Below are 15,937 nucleotides of genomic sequence, written 5' to 3'. Positions count from 1 at the left end.
ATTTCACATGGAAGCTCTCGAGACATTTAGCAGCCCACTAGGATTCTGTAGAACTTGTGTTGAGAAAACTTGTTGAGACAATCTCACCTACACTCATGGCTTCAGTTATCTAACGCTTTCAAATTTATGTCTCCTGTTGGTTCTGGATTTAAAATTGCTGACTCACCATCTCCTCTTGATCATTTCATAGGCACATCAAACTCAGAATGCCTAAACTTAATTCTCAATTGTGTCTCTACTCCCTCTGCAACCATGCAAAAAAGAAAATTGTGAGCCACTTCCAGTGTTGTTCCCCTTAGCAAATGGCACCAATGTCCACACCCCAGCAACTGGGACATCATGGACATCATTTTTTACTCATTTTCCTTAATTGTACCTTCCATTCCATGTTTAATCAGTCTCTAATTCCTGTTGATTCTGTTTACTAAATGTCACAACATTGAATCTTATTCTATATCCCCACCACTCCAAATCAAACTATTCCCTTTTTTAAGGCTGAATTTCCAGAAGAGTCTCTTACCTGGTCTTATCTACTATGAAACAAGTCCAAGCCATTCTCTACTTTGTTGCCAGTTGGTTGACTTTCTAAAATGCAAAATCTTATCACGTTTCTCCCTGCTTAAAACTTCTCAATAACTACCAGCACATTGCTCTTAAGATGAAGACCAAAATCCTTAATAGGGCATACAATGATGTGTGTGATCCTCCCCTGCTAACCTCACAAACCTCTTCTCTGACTTCTGCCTTCCCTTACTGTATTCCATCCATGAATACTTATCAATCCCCTCTTTTAAGAGGCTCCCTCACGTTGTCTTCCCTCTGCTTATAAACCTCCCACTCCTTTCATCTCACTCTTACTCATCCTTCAGATCTGAGTTGAAATGTCATTTCCTCAGAGTAGCAAGAATTTCCTTAGTTCTGTGTATTTCTGCCTAATTTCACTTACCACAATTCTAATTGCACAGTTTGTTGGTTATTGTCTATCCCTGAAGCAGCTCTGATTGCTCTTGAAAGGCAGGGATTGCATTTGTTGTGTTTACCACCTATCTCCAGCATTAACACACAATAAAAACAATTGGTAGGACAAATGAGTAAATGAATTATTAAATTGACTAATTTGCTTCTTTCATGCTATTGCTCTCAAGTTTAGGAAGAAAATCACTATACTCATTACATAAAAGAAATCTGAATTTCTAATTTTAGGGTATTTTTATTAGTTGAACTTTTTACTATAAGCAAAATTGCGTAGCTTTGAAATACCTTTTTTAAAAATGTTGCCTAGTCTACCATCTCATGTATGTTGTAAGTTTTATGTGATTAAATGAGTTTTGATATACAGCAAAATAACAACATGAAATTGCAAATTATACTAATAGTCTGTGACTTTATTAGCATGAAAAAAACTTCCCATTTATTTATAAGACCAAATAAAAATATTAACTTGAGATTAGCACTGCAGCTGTTGAGTATTTCAGTGCTATTAAATATTGGAGGACATAATTTTAAAATGTACAAAGATCATACACAGATCATTTTATAGTTTTATTTTTCTTACTATTATTTAGAAAAAGACATTTTGAAGTCAGTGTTTCCCACAAAGAAAAATACTTAAATATGTAATTTTAATACATACGTATGCCAAAATTAATATTTATTTATTTTTGTTTGGATATAAGCCAACATAGACATGAATGTAGCTCTTTTCTCCTGAGATGGAAGAACAACTATTCAAATTCAATCAGATCATCTAGATGTAAATGAGCTGTTCATCTAGAGTCCACAGGATGTTCACTTTGGCTTCAATCCTTCCAGACTGGATCCATACCAAGACTTTATATTATTCCTATTAATTAGCAGTTCTGGCAAAATTAAGGAATATTGTTATGTCAGCTTGAAATCCTTTAGACTGACTAGTGATCTCAAAAAAAGGTAAGATTTGATCAATAATTATTTAAAGTATGATGATTAAAAATTAAATTCCTGATGTGATCCATGATTTTTTTTTTCCTCTCTTACTCTGTTTTAGAAAAACAGGGTAGGTATTTATCAGAGAGGAATCCAAAATCAGAGGTAGAAAAAGGCATGGATTTTAAGGTCTTCTCTGTCTTCATTTAGTCTTCCCTTTCTTTCCACAGATTACAGATCCAGACTCCTGTGCCTTACCACTGCCCATGGCCAACTCTCTGCTGATGACCGGGCATGACTACACCAGTTGTTGGGTACTTTGACTAGAATACCAACCAAGTCATTAGAAATACAATGCTTTGTTCTTTCTAGCTCCAAGATATGAACATGTGACAACCTAAACAAACAGAATCCCAACAAGAGTGTCAGATATGCAAATTACAGTTAACCCTTGAACAACAGAGAGGGTAGAGGTATTGATCACTGGCACAGTTGAAAATTCAAGTACAAGTTTTGACTCTCCCAAAACTTAATTACTAATAACCTACTGTTGACTAGAAGCCTACTGATAATATAAATGGTTTATTAACACATATTTTATATGTTATATGGATTAGGTACTGTATTCTTATAATAAAGTAAGCTAGAGCAAAGAAAATGTTATTAAGAAAATCACAAGAAAGAGAAAAGATATTTACTCTCCGTTGAGTAGAAGTGGCTCATCATAAAGATCTTCATTCTCATCGTCTTCAAACTGGGTAGGCTGAGGAGGAGCAATAAGAGAAGGGATTGGTCTTGCCATCTCAGGGGTGGCAGAGATGGAAAACAATCCACATATAAATATGGACCCATGTAGTTCAAAGGTCAACTGTATTTCCCTTAAATTACTTTAAATTACATGTCTGACCTGAGATTTTCCTGACCGTAATCCAAGAGATTGACACATTTTTAAAGTTTGTTCTTATGTTTTGCAAAATGACAATTTGTTTTCCAGAAGTTACCCACCACCATGATTTAAGACAGAAGAAGCCTGAGGTTCTCCCAAGGTCTATTGAGCATAAGAGTTTCTTGCCTTCTAGTAAAATAAACCCATATTTGTAAAGTGTCTGCACCAGAAAAATCTTCCACATTATCTTGTGTTTAAGTATTAGGATTGTACAATACATTTCTTAGAAGAATTCTGCCTACTACTCATGCAAACACCAAGCAGGACAACTACAAAGGTGACCACATATAGACAAATCATATTCAAACTGCTGAAAACCAACAACAAAAAACAAATCTTAGAGGGAAAAGAAACCTCGCATGGGGAAACAATGATCTAAATGATGGCCAGCTTTGCAGGCCAGAAGACAGTGAAATGATGCCTTTACAGTACGGAAAGAAAGACAAAGTCAACGTAGAATTCTATGTCTAATAAAAATATCCTAAAAAAGAAGGCAAAATAAAACATTTCCAGTAGACAAAAGCTGAGAGCACTAGTCTTTGGTAGATTCGTACTACACAAAATGCTATGAAGAGGTTTTCAGGCTGAAGAAATATACCAGTTGGAACCTAAATGAAGCATGAAGAGTACTAGACACAGCAAAGATTAAAGGCTACTTTAGCATCTTTATTTTTAATACATATGTACCTATAAATTTTAACTTCTTCAAAAAATTGACTTTTTAAGATAAAAATAATAAGAATGTATTGAGCTACAGCATATGTAGAAGTAAAATATAGGAAAATAAGAGCGCAAGGACAAGAAGCATAGACACATAGAATTGTATATTTACCAGGTTCTTACATTGTTTGTGAAGTAATATATTATTATTTTAATGTCGATTGGGATAAACTTAAAGGCATATATTCTATACTGAGCAATCTATAAAAAACAAAGAAGCATATCTAAAAATTCAATGGATGAGATTAAATTAAATACTAAAAATTACTTTATTAACCCAAAACAAACAAGAAAAAAGGGATGAAATGAGACAAATGTCACAAATAAAAAATCAATGGTAGGTTGTAACCAAATCATATTAATAATTACACTGAATATAAATGAACTAAGCACTCACCTCCAAAAAAGTGATTATAAGATAGGAAAAAAGAAAGACCTATCTATATGCTCTTTATAAGAACATATTTAAGGCCCAGCTCAGTGGCTCACGCCTGTAATCCCAGCACTTTGGGAGGCTGAGGCAGGTGGATCACGAGGTCAGGAGTTTGAGACCAGCCTGGCCAACATAGTGAAACCCCATCTCTACGAAAAATACAAAAATTAGCACATGGTGGTGCACACCTGTAGTCCCAGCTACTTGGGAGGTTGAGGCGAAGAATCGCTTGAACCTGGGAGGCAGAGGTTGCAGTGAACCGAGATCACGCCATTGCACTCCAACCTGGGCGACAGAGCGAGACTCCATCTTGGGGGGGAAAAAAAAGAAACATATTTAAATAACATGACATAGTCAGGTTGAAAGCAATAAGTTGGGGGAAAATACCATGAAAAAATGAAGTATAAGAAAGCTGGTGTGGTTATATAAATATTAGTTGAAGGAGATGTCAAGACAAAGATTATTATCAGAGATAGGGAAGTATGTTACATAATGATAAATGGATTGATTCATCAAGAAAATATAAAGGTCTTAATTGTGCACCTAATGACAGAGCATAAAGCAAAAGATGACAGGACAAAAGGAGAAATAGGCAAATTCTCATTTAGCTAGTGTGGTGGTTTGGTTTATATGTCAACTGAGTAAGCTACAGTGCCCAGTTATTTAATCAAACACCAATGTAGGTGTTGCTTTGAAGATACGTTGTACATGTGGTTAGATCTACATTCAGTTGACTGTAACTAAAGGATATTACATGATAATGTGGATGTGGGTTTGCCTAATCAGTTGAAAACCCTAGAGCAAATACAAGTTTCCTGGAACAGAAGATATTCTGCCTCAAGATTAAAGCACTAACATCTGAGTTTTCAGCCTGCTGACGTATCCTATTGATTTCAGACTTGACAGCTCCTAAAATCACATGAGCTAATTCCTTAAATAATTGTTTTAATACATAGATATGTATATCTTCTATTGTGTCTGTTTCTTTGGAGAACCCTGACTGACATAGTGATGTTAGCATCGCTTTGCCTAAGTAGACAATATAATCAGTAAATATACAGAAGATTTGAACAGCATTATTAACCAAGTTGATCTAATTAACAAAGGCAGGTATAAATTATGTCATGTACTTATGGAACATTCATAAAGATCAACATATGCTGCATCATAAAACACATCTCAACAAATATCAAAGATTGAAGTGATACATAGTATATTTTGTGACCACAACAGTATTAAAGTGGAAATTGGTAACAAATTTAAGTAGAAAATCCCCAATATTTAGAAATTCAGCAACATTCTTTTAAATAACCCATGTGTCAAGTGAGAAATTATGTTGGGGATTAGAAAATTTTTTGAACTGATTGATAATAGAAAACATTATAAATGTGTCAGATGCGGCTAAAAAAAGTGCTTACGTGGAAAGTTGTAGCTTTACATGCTTATGTTTAAAAAGAAGAAAGGCTTATAATCAATGACCTACTTCTGCTTTAAAAACCTGGACTAAAAACTCTGGTTTCCATTGTAACATGTAAGGGTTTGGAAGTCATTACTTCATCCTAACAACAGACAAAAAGCTGAAAAGGGCCTGGAAAATAAAAACTTGTCTCAGATCTATCAGAGAAGTGAGTTCACAGGGCAAACTACTTTCCTAAAAATTAGAGAGACTGAATACAGAGAATCACAACTTAAAGGAGAAGAAACCCACAAACAGAAACCTCCACAGGAACCAGTGCTGGGCTATATAAACCTAAATTCTAATTGACAAATTCTTAGAGCCTTAATGTGGAGAAATCTAAGAGTTAAAACTCCAGGGGAACCCAGTCATATGGGAACCCCCACACTTTCATGAGTTTACCATTTAGAGATTGACCCTATTCTCACAGTAGATATTGAAGAAAAATCCTCTCATGCTTCTGGCAGGGGAAGGGGGAAAGTAATCATTTAAAAGTATACCAGAGCATGCCATTCTTCTTAACAAGGCCTGCCCTCAGGAGAAACGATTTTTACCAGAGCCTAACCTATTGGAGTTTTTCAGAGCCCAGCTGACTGAGGGAAAGGAATTATTCAACTCTACCCCACTCTAGCTATCCTCTTCCACCTAAAAGGGGAGATAAGTGAGAAGCACATACAAAGGTCACAGTCCAGAGGCACAGGCTCACTAAAACACTGAGTGCTCATCACAGTACTAAAGAAATCTACCCTACCCACACTGTCCTACCTCACTAAAGGCCTATTTACTACAGTTTCTTTTACCCCGTCCATGCCCACCTTTCAACAAAGAAATTATAAAGCATACTTAGAGGCAAAATGTACAGTTTGAAAAAGGTAAGCATCAGACCCAGAGTTGGATATAGCAGGAATGTTGCAGTTACCAGATTAGGAATTCTAAAAAATTATGATTGATGTGTTAAGGGCTCTACTGGACAAAATAGAGAACATGGAAGAATGGACGCATAATGTAAGCAGAGTGATGGAAATTCTAAGATGGAAAAAAAAAATACTAAAAAAAGAAATGCTAGAGATAAATAACCCTGTGACAGAAATGAAGAATGACTTTGGTGAGCTCATTAGTGGACTGGAGACAGCTGAGAAAAAAAAAATCTCTGAGCTTAAGGATGTGTCAGTAGAAACTTTCAAAACTGAAAAGCAAAGAGTAAAATACTAAAAGTAATGAAATGAAATACCTAAGAAATGTGATAAAACTACAAAAGGTGTGAATACATGTAATGGAAATATCAGGAGAAGAAAGAGCAAGCTAAAGCAATAATTAAAGCAATAAGGATGCAATTTCCCCCAAATTCATGACAGATATCAAACCACAGATCCAGGAAGTGGAGAGAACACCAAGCAGGATAAATGCAAAGAAACAAAAAACAAAAAACAACAAAAAAAAAAACCCAAACCAAATCAAAGACAACTTCCTGAAAGAAGTCATAGGAAAAAAAACACCTTACCTCTAGAGAATCAAAAGTAAGAATTACATCCTATTTTCTTCAGGGATGCATGCAAGCATGAAGAGAGTAGAGTAAGTTATTTATGGTGTGTATTAGTCCATTTTCATACTGCTGATAAAGAGACACCCAGGACTGGTTAATTTATAAAGAAAAACAGGTTTAATTGACTCACATTCCACATGGCTAGGGAGGCCTCACAATGATGGTGGGAGGCAAAAGTCATGTCTTACATGGTGGCACAGAAGAGAAAATGAGACCCAAGTGAAACAGATTTCCCCTTATAAAAACTGTCAGATCTTGTGAGACTTATTCACTACCATGAGAACAGTATGGGGAAAACTGTCCCCATGATTTAATTACCTCCTATGGGGTCCCTCCCATGACACATGAGGAATTATGAGAGCTACAATTGAAGATATGAGATTTGAGTGGGGACACAGCCAAATCATATAATTCTACCTCTGGCTCATCGCAAATCTCATGTTCTCACATTTCAAAACCAATTATGCCTTCTTAACGGTCCCCTGAAGTCTTAACTCATTTCAGCATTAACTCAAAAGTCTCATCTGACACAAGGCAAGTCCCTTCCACCTACAAGCCTGTAAAATCAAAAGTAAGTTCGTTACTTCCTAGATACAATGAAGGTACAGGCATTTGGTAGATACACCTATTCCAAATAGAAGAAACGGGCCAAAATGAAGGGGCTAAAGGCCCCATGCAAGTCTGAAATCCAACAGGATTTTCCAACAGGAAATTGTAAAGCTCCAAAATGATCTCCTTTGACTTCATGTCTCATATCCAGTTCAGACTGGTGCAAGATGTGGGTTCCCATGGTCTTTGGAAGCTCTGCCCCTGTGGCTTTACAGGGTACAGGCTCCCTCCCAGCTGCTTTCACGGGCTGGTGTTGAGTGCCTGTGGCTTCTTGAGGCACATTGTGCAAGCTATCAGTTGACCTACCATTCTGGGGTCTGGAGGACAGTGGCCCTCTTCTCATAGTTTCCCTAAGCAGTGCCCCAGTGGAGACTTTGTGTGGGGGCTTCAACCCCACATTTTCCTTCTGCACTTCCCTAGCAGAGGTTCTTCATGAGGGATCATCCCTGCACAAACTTACTGGACCTCCAGGAGTTTCCATACATCCTCTAAAATCTAACCAGAGGCTCCCAAACCTCAATTCTTGACTTCTGTGCACCTGCAGACTCAACACTATGTGGAAGCTGCCAAGGCTTGGGGCTTTCACCCTCTGAAGCCATGGCCTGAGTCATACCTTGACCCCTTTTAGCTATGGAATGGCTGGGACACAGGACTCTAAGTCCCTAGGATGCACACAGAAGGGGGGCCCTGGGCTCCACCCACAAAACCATTTCTTCCTCCTAAGCCTCTGGACCTATGATGGGAGGGGCTGCTGCAAAGGTCTCTGACATGCCCTGGGGACATTTTCCCCATTGTCTTGGTGATTAACATCTGATTCCTTGTTACTCATGCAAATTTTTGCAGCTGGCTTGAATTTCTCCTCTGAAAATGGGATTTTCTTTCCTATTGCATTGTCAGTCCTCCAAACTATTCCAACGTCTGTCTGTTACCCAATTTCAAAGTCACTTCCACATTTTTGCGCATCTTTTCAGGAGCATCCTACTCTACTGTTACCAATTTGCTGTATTAGTCTGTTCTCATGATGCTGATAAAGACATACCCAAGACTGGGCAATTTATAAAAGAAAGAGATTTAATGAACTTACAGTTCCATGTGGCTGGGGAAGCCTCACAATCATGGTGGAAGGCAAGGAGGAGCAAGTCACCTCTTACATGGATGGCAGCAGACAAAAGAGAGAGGTTGTGCAGGGAAACTCCCCTTATAATACCATCAGATCTTGTGAGACTTACTCATTATCATGGGAGCAGCACAGGAAGGACCTGCCCCCATGATTCAGTTACCTCCCACCAGATCTCTCCCACAACACATGGGAATTCAAGAAGAGATTTGGGTTGAGACATAGTCAAACTATATCAGTGCATTAAGGATTGTCATGTCTTTATGGAGTATTGACCCTATTATCATTTTGTTATGTCCCTCTTTATCCCTGATAACTTTCCTTGTTCTGAAATCTGCTCTGTATGAAGTTACATAGCTACTCCTGCTTTCTTTTGATTGGTGTTAGCATAATTATCTTCACTCATTTTCTTTTACTCTATATGTGTCTTTATATTTAAGATGAGCTTTTTGTAGACAATGATAGTTTGGCCTTCTTTTTTGATTCACTTTGATATATATATTTCTTTTTTTTTTTTTTTTTTTTGAGGCGGAGTCTCGCTCTGTCTGACTGAGTGCAGTGGCCGGATCTCAGCTTGCAATTGTTTACGCCATTCTGCCTCAGCCTCGAGTAGCTGGACTACAGCCATCGCCCAGCTAGTTTTTGTATTTTAGTAGAGATGTTTCACCGTGTTAGCCAGGATGGTCTCGATCTCCTGACCTCGTGATCCACCGTCTCGCCTCCCAAAGTGCTGGGATTACATGATATATATATTTCAATCAGTGTATTTAGGCCATTGAGTTTTAAAATGATTATCAATGGATCTGGACTCATGTCTACCATATTTGTTAATGTTTTCTATTCATTTACCTTGTTCTTATTTTGTCTTCTATTCTGTTTCTGCCTTTTGTGGTTTTAAATGAGCATTTTATATGATTTCATTTTCTGTCCTTTCTTAGAGTAACAGTTATACTTCTTTTTGTACTTTTAAAAGTGATGCTCTTAGTTTGTAATATACATTTACAACTAATCCAAGTCCAATTTCAAATAACACATTACCACTTCATATTATTACCAGTACTTTGTAATAAAATATTCCAAACTTCTCTCTCCCATATCTTATATTATTGTTGTCATTTATTTTACTTATACTTATAAGCATATATAAGTATCATAAGCTTAAATATATCTATATTTATACATATGTACCCACATAAGCATACATAAAAAATATAGATTTTTTAAAACAAACTACTGTTAGATCAATTAAGAATAAGAAAAAATAAAAGTTTGCATTTTACTTCCACTTATTTCTTCTTGATGCTCTGTTTCTCTTTACATAGATGAGAGTTTCTGAACTATATCATTTTCTTCTGTCTGAAGAACTTCTCTTAATGTTTTTGCAAGGCACTCCTAGCAACAAATTCACTCCATTTTTGTTTGCTGAGAAAGTCTTTATTTCTCTTTCGCATTTTCTTTTTTTTAATTCTTCACTTTTGAAAAATAATTTCACAAGGTACGGAATTCTAGGTAGGGGGTGGGGGTTTCTCTTAACATCACGACATGATTTGATTGTGGCCCCACCCAAATCTCATATTGAATTGTAGCTCCATGAGTGGGGCTCTCATAGAGAACCTGTGCTAGAGCAGTGAGGAAGGGAAATGTGGGGTTGAAGCCCCCTTACAGAGTCCCTACTTGGGCACAACCTAGTGTAGCTGTGAGAAGAGGGCCACTGTCCAGACCCCAGAATGGTAGATCCACCAATGGCTTGCACCATGTGTCTGAAAAAGCCACAGACACTCAACACCAGCCCATGAAAGCAGCTGGGAGGGAGGATATACCCGCAAAGCCACAGGGGCAGAGTTGCCCAAGACCATGGGAACCTACTTCTGGCATCAGTGTGACCTAGATGTGAGATATGGAGTCAAAGGAGATAATTTTGGAGTTCTAAGATTTGACCACCCCACTGGATTTTGGACTTGCATGGGACCTGTAGCCCCTTTGTTTTGTCCCATTTCTCCCATTTGGAATGGCTGTATTTACACAATGCTTATACCTCCTTTGTATCTAGAAAGTAACTAACATGCTTTTGATTTTACAGGCTCATAGGTAGAAGGGACTTGTCTTGTCTCAGATGAGACACTGGACTGTGGACTTCTGAGTTAATACTGAAGTGAATTAAGACTTTGGGGGACTGTTGGGAAAGCATTATTGGTTTTCAAATGTGAGGACATGAGATTTGGCAGGGGCCAAGGGTGGAATGATATGGTTTGACTCTGTGTCCCCTCCCAAATCTCATCTTGAATTCCCACATGTTGTGAGAGGGACCCAGTGGGAGGTAATTGAATCATGGGGGCAGGTCTTCCCCATGCTCTTTTCATGATAGCGAACAAGTCTCACAAGATCTGACAGTATTATAAGGGGAGTTTCCCTGCACAAGCTTTCTCTTTTTGCCTGCTGCCATCCATGTAAGATGTGACTTGCTCCTCCTTGCCTTCTACCGTGATTGTGAGGCTTCCTCAGCCATATGGAACTGTAAGTCCATTAAACCTCTTTCTTTTGTAAATTGCCCACTCTCAGGTCTGTCTTTATCATTGTGTTAGAACAGTCTAATATGTGCACATAACAACAGAGTGTCAAAATATGTAAGCAAAAACTGATACAAGCCAAGGAGAAATAGTTAAATCCAGTATTATTATTGGAGATTTTAACACACCCCTCTATTAAAAATGGACAGGTCCAGTAGGCAAGAAGATCAGTAACAACAGAGTTGAACTCAACAGCACCATCAACCAACTGGTTATAATGGATATCTATTGATTGCTTCATCTAACAACAGCAGAATACACATTCCTCCAAGCTTACATGGAACATTCACCAGTATAGAACACATTCTGGGTCAAAAAACACATACTGTAGCAAATTTGAAGGAATAGGAATCATACAGTCAATGTCTTCTCTCAGAGTGCAATAAAATTAAACTAGAAATCAAAAACAGGTAGTTGGAAAATTCCCGCATACTTAGAGATTAAACGACACACTTCTAAGTAACACGTAGGTCAAAGAAGAAATCTCAAGATAAAATTTTAAATACTTTGAACTAAATGAAAATGAAAACACAACTTATCAAAACTTGTGGGATGCAGCAGGCATCCCACAAGTTTTTAAAATGCTTAAAGGGAAAGGTATACAGTAGTACTTCCTTATTTGCAGTTTTAGTTTTTGTGATTTCAGTTATCTGTGGTCAACCACAGTCTGAAAATATTAAGTGAAAAATTCCAAAAATAAACAGGTCTTAAGTTTTAAATTGAATACTGTTCTGAGTAGCATGATAAAATCTCTTGCCTTCCCACTTCATCCCCTATGAGATGTAAATCCTCCTTTGTTCACCTTGTATACATTCACTACCTGGCCATTAGTCATTTAGTAGCAGTCTTTTTTTTTTTTTTCAGAAAGAGTCTCACTCTGTCACCCAGGCTGGAGTGCAGTGGCTCAATCTTGGCTCACTGCAACCTCTACCTCCCGTGTTCAAGTGATTCTCCTGCCTCAGCTTTGCCCCCCTCCCCACCACCACTCCCACCACCCGGAGTAGCTGGGATTACAGGTATACCACCACGCCTGGCTAACTTTTGTATTTTTTGGTAGAGGTGGGGTTTCACCATGTGAGCCAGGCTGGTCTCGAATTTCTGGCCTCAGATCAAGTGATCTGCCTGCCTCGGCCTCCCGGAGTGCTGGGATTACAGGCATGAGCTGGCTTGGTTATTAGATTGACTGTTGTGATATGGCAGTGCTTGTGTTCAAGTAACCCTTATTTTACTTAATGGCCCCAAAGTACAAAAGCAGAAATGCTGACAATTCAGATATGCCAAAGGAAGCCAAAAAGTACTTCCTTTAAGTGAAAAGGTGAACATTCTTGACTTAATAAGAAAATAAAAAAATTATATGCTGAACTTGCTAACATCTATGGTAAAAATGAATCTTTTATCCATGATATTGTGAAGAAGGATAAAGAAATTCGTGCTAGTTTTGCTGTCACACCTCATACTGCAAAAGTATGGCCACTCTAAGTGCCTAGTGAAGATGAAAAATGCATTACATTTGTGGGTGGAAGACAGAAATAGAAACATGTTCTGATTGACAGCATGTAGGCTGGGTACTATTCAAGGTTTCAGGCATCCACTGAAAGTCTTGGAACACAGCGCCTGTGGATAAGGGGAAACTACTGTAGTATTGAATGCATGTATTAGGAAAGCAGCAAGATCTAAAATCAATCATGCAAGCTTTTACCATAGAAAACTAGAGAAAGGGCAAATTAATCCAAAGTAAGCACCACAAGAAATAATAAATATTAGAGTAGAAATCAAAGAAAGTGAAATAGAAAATCAATAGGGAACACTTTTGAAACCAAAAGCTGGTTCTTTGAAAAGATAACAAAATTGATAAGCTTCTAGCCAGGCTAGCGAAAAAAGAGAGAGGGCACAAATTACTACTATTGGAAGGAGGAGATTTCACTTCAGAGCCCATGGACATTGGAAGGATAATAAAGGGATACTATGAATAATTCTGTGCCCACAAATTTGATAACCTAGAGGAAATAGATGAATTTCTTGAAAAACAAAATCCGATAAAACTCACACAAGAAGAAACAGACAATCCAGATAGGCCTAGATCTACTAAAGAAATGAAATTAATAATTAATAACCTTCCAAAGCAGAAACCACGAGACCCCAATCAGTTCACTAGTGAATTCTGCCAAATACTTAAGGAACAAATTATTTCAATTCTCTATAGTCTTTTCTAAAAGATAGAGGCATATGGAATATTTACTAACTCATTCTATGAGACCAGCTTCACCATAATGTCAAAATCAGGCAAAAACATTATGAGAAAACTACAGATCAATATTTCTTATGAACATAGACACAAAAGCCCTCAACAAAATATTAGCAGACTGAATCCAGCAATGTATAAAAATAATTATATTCCATGACTAAGTGGGATTTATCCCAGGTATGCAAGGTTGGCTCAAATTTGAAAATCAATTACTGCAATCCATCACATCTACAGACTAAAGAAGAAAAATGACATGGTTATATCAAGAGATGCAGGAAAAGCATTTGTCAAAATTCAACACCTATTTGTAATAAAAACTCAGCTAGAATTTTAGAGGGGAACTCCCTCATCCTGATAAAGAATATCTACAAAACTCCTACAACTCACATGAGAATTAATGGTAAGAAACTAAAAGCTTTTCTACTAAGATCAGGAACAAGACAAGGATGTTCCCTATCACCACTTCTTTCAACATTTTACTGGAAATTCTAGCTTATACAATAATACATGAAAAGGAAATAAAAGATATACTGATCGAGAAGAAATAAATAAAACTGTCTTTGTTCATGGATAATATGATCGTCGAGGTAGAAAATCTGAAGAAATCAACAAAACAATTCCTCAAACTGATATGTGATTATAGCAAGATTGCAGGGTACAAGGTTAACATACAAAATCCAATGTCTTTCCCATATGCTAGAAATGAAAAAGTGGAATTTGAAATTAAAGACAAAAATCCATTCAGATTAGTGCATCCCCAAAATGAAATAGTTAAGTATACATCCAACAAAATATGTACAAGCTCTATATGAAAAAAACTACACAACTCTAATGAAAAAAACATCAAGGAACTACATAAATGGAGAGAAGGCCGGGTGCAGTGTCTCATGCCTGTAATCCCAGCACTTTGGGAGGCCGAGGCAGGTGGATCGTCTGCAGTCAGGAGTTCAAGGCCAACATGACCAACATGGCGAAACCCTATCTCTACTAAAAATACAAAAATTAGCTGGGTGTGGTGGTGTGCACCTGTAATCCCAGCTACTCGGGAGGCTGAGGCATGAGGGTAGCTTGAACCTGGGAGGTGAGCCGAGATTGCACCATTGCACTCCACCCTGGGTGACAGAGTGAGACTCCATCAAAAAAAAAAAAAAAAAAGAGATAAATTAAGAGTTATTTCATGCCCATGCAAGGAAGAGTCAATATTGTTAAGATGTCATTTCCTCCCAAATTGATCTACAGATTCAATGAAATTCCAACTAAAATCCTGACAAGTTATTTTGCAGATATCAACAAACTGATTCCAAAGTTTCTGTGGAGAGGCAAATGACCTGAAATAGACAACAAAATATTGAGTGAAGTTGGGAGAACTGACACTATTCAACTAGGTTACAAATGAAATGGGAAAATAGTTTCATAGTTGGCTTTGTTCTATAGTTTACATTAGGGTTAACTCTAGGTGCTGTACATTCTGTGGGTTTTGAAAAATGCATTATATGCTGTTTGGGAAAAACCAAAAACAGTAAGTGAGCAATATATGCCTTATCAGCCTATCTTTATTAATTCACATATTCAAAGCAGACTTATTCATATAAAGCTTTGCTTCTTATAAGAAATAACTTTAATACTGGCTTTCTCTTTAAAATAAGCTGAAGCTATTTGAGATCGTATAAAACATTATATATTGACTAATAGGGAAAAACTTTCTTGTGTATACAGGATTTTGTAATTAAGGTTGAAAATGTAATCTTTAATCCTGAAAGGCTTAAAAAAATTTTATCCCCCACATGTAAAGTGAACATGTGATGTTTGTCTTTCTATGCCTGGCTTATTTCATTTAGCATGAGGTCCATCATGCTCATTCATGCTGCCTCAAATGACAAGATTTTATTATTTTAACGCCTAAATATTATTCCATTGTGTATATATACACGACATTTTCTTTATCCATTCATCCTTGGAAAGACACTTAGGATGATTTTATATCTTGGCTATTGTGAATAGTGCTGCAATAAACATGAGAGTGCAAATATTTCTTTGACATACTGATTTCATTTCCTTTGGACACATACCCAGTAGTGGGGTTGCTTGACCATATGATATTTCTATTTGGAGTTTTTCGAGGAAACTTCACACTGCTTTTTATAATGGCTGTACTAATTTGCATTCTTCCCAACAGTGTAGGAGAGTTCCCTTTTCTTTGCATCCTCACTTGCATTTGCTATTATTTGCCTTTTTGATATGGATAATAGACATTTTAACTGGGGTGAGATAATATTGTGGTTTTGATATGCATTTTCCTTATGATTAGTGATGTTGATCGTTTTTTATTATGCTTTTTGGCCATTTGTATGTCTTCCTTTGAGAAATGTTCATTCAGGTCCTTTGCCCACTTTTTG

The 15,937-nt window shown here is 37.2% G+C and overlaps 1 long non-coding RNA gene across 1 annotated transcript in view; it reads left to right on the top strand.

Moving 5' to 3' along the window:
* The first annotated feature begins 2,134 nt into the window (after positions 1–2,134).
* The window catches only part of LOC117097488, a 55,910-nt gene continuing 42,107 nt past the window's right edge, over positions 2,135–15,937 (top strand). Inside the window, exon 1 of the long non-coding RNA XR_004442954.1 lies at positions 2,135–2,219. This is a non-coding gene — a long non-coding RNA (uncharacterized LOC117097488). The remainder of the gene's footprint in view (positions 2,220–15,937) is intronic.

The sequence above is a fragment of the Trachypithecus francoisi genome, unplaced genomic scaffold, assembly GCF_009764315.1.
Source record: "Trachypithecus francoisi isolate TF-2019V2 unplaced genomic scaffold, Tfra_2.0 Lachesis_group15, whole genome shotgun sequence".
NCBI lineage: Eukaryota > Metazoa > Chordata > Mammalia > Primates > Cercopithecidae > Trachypithecus > Trachypithecus francoisi.
The sequence above is the reverse complement of the archived record's forward strand: the minus strand, read 5'-3'. Positions and strand labels throughout refer to the sequence as shown.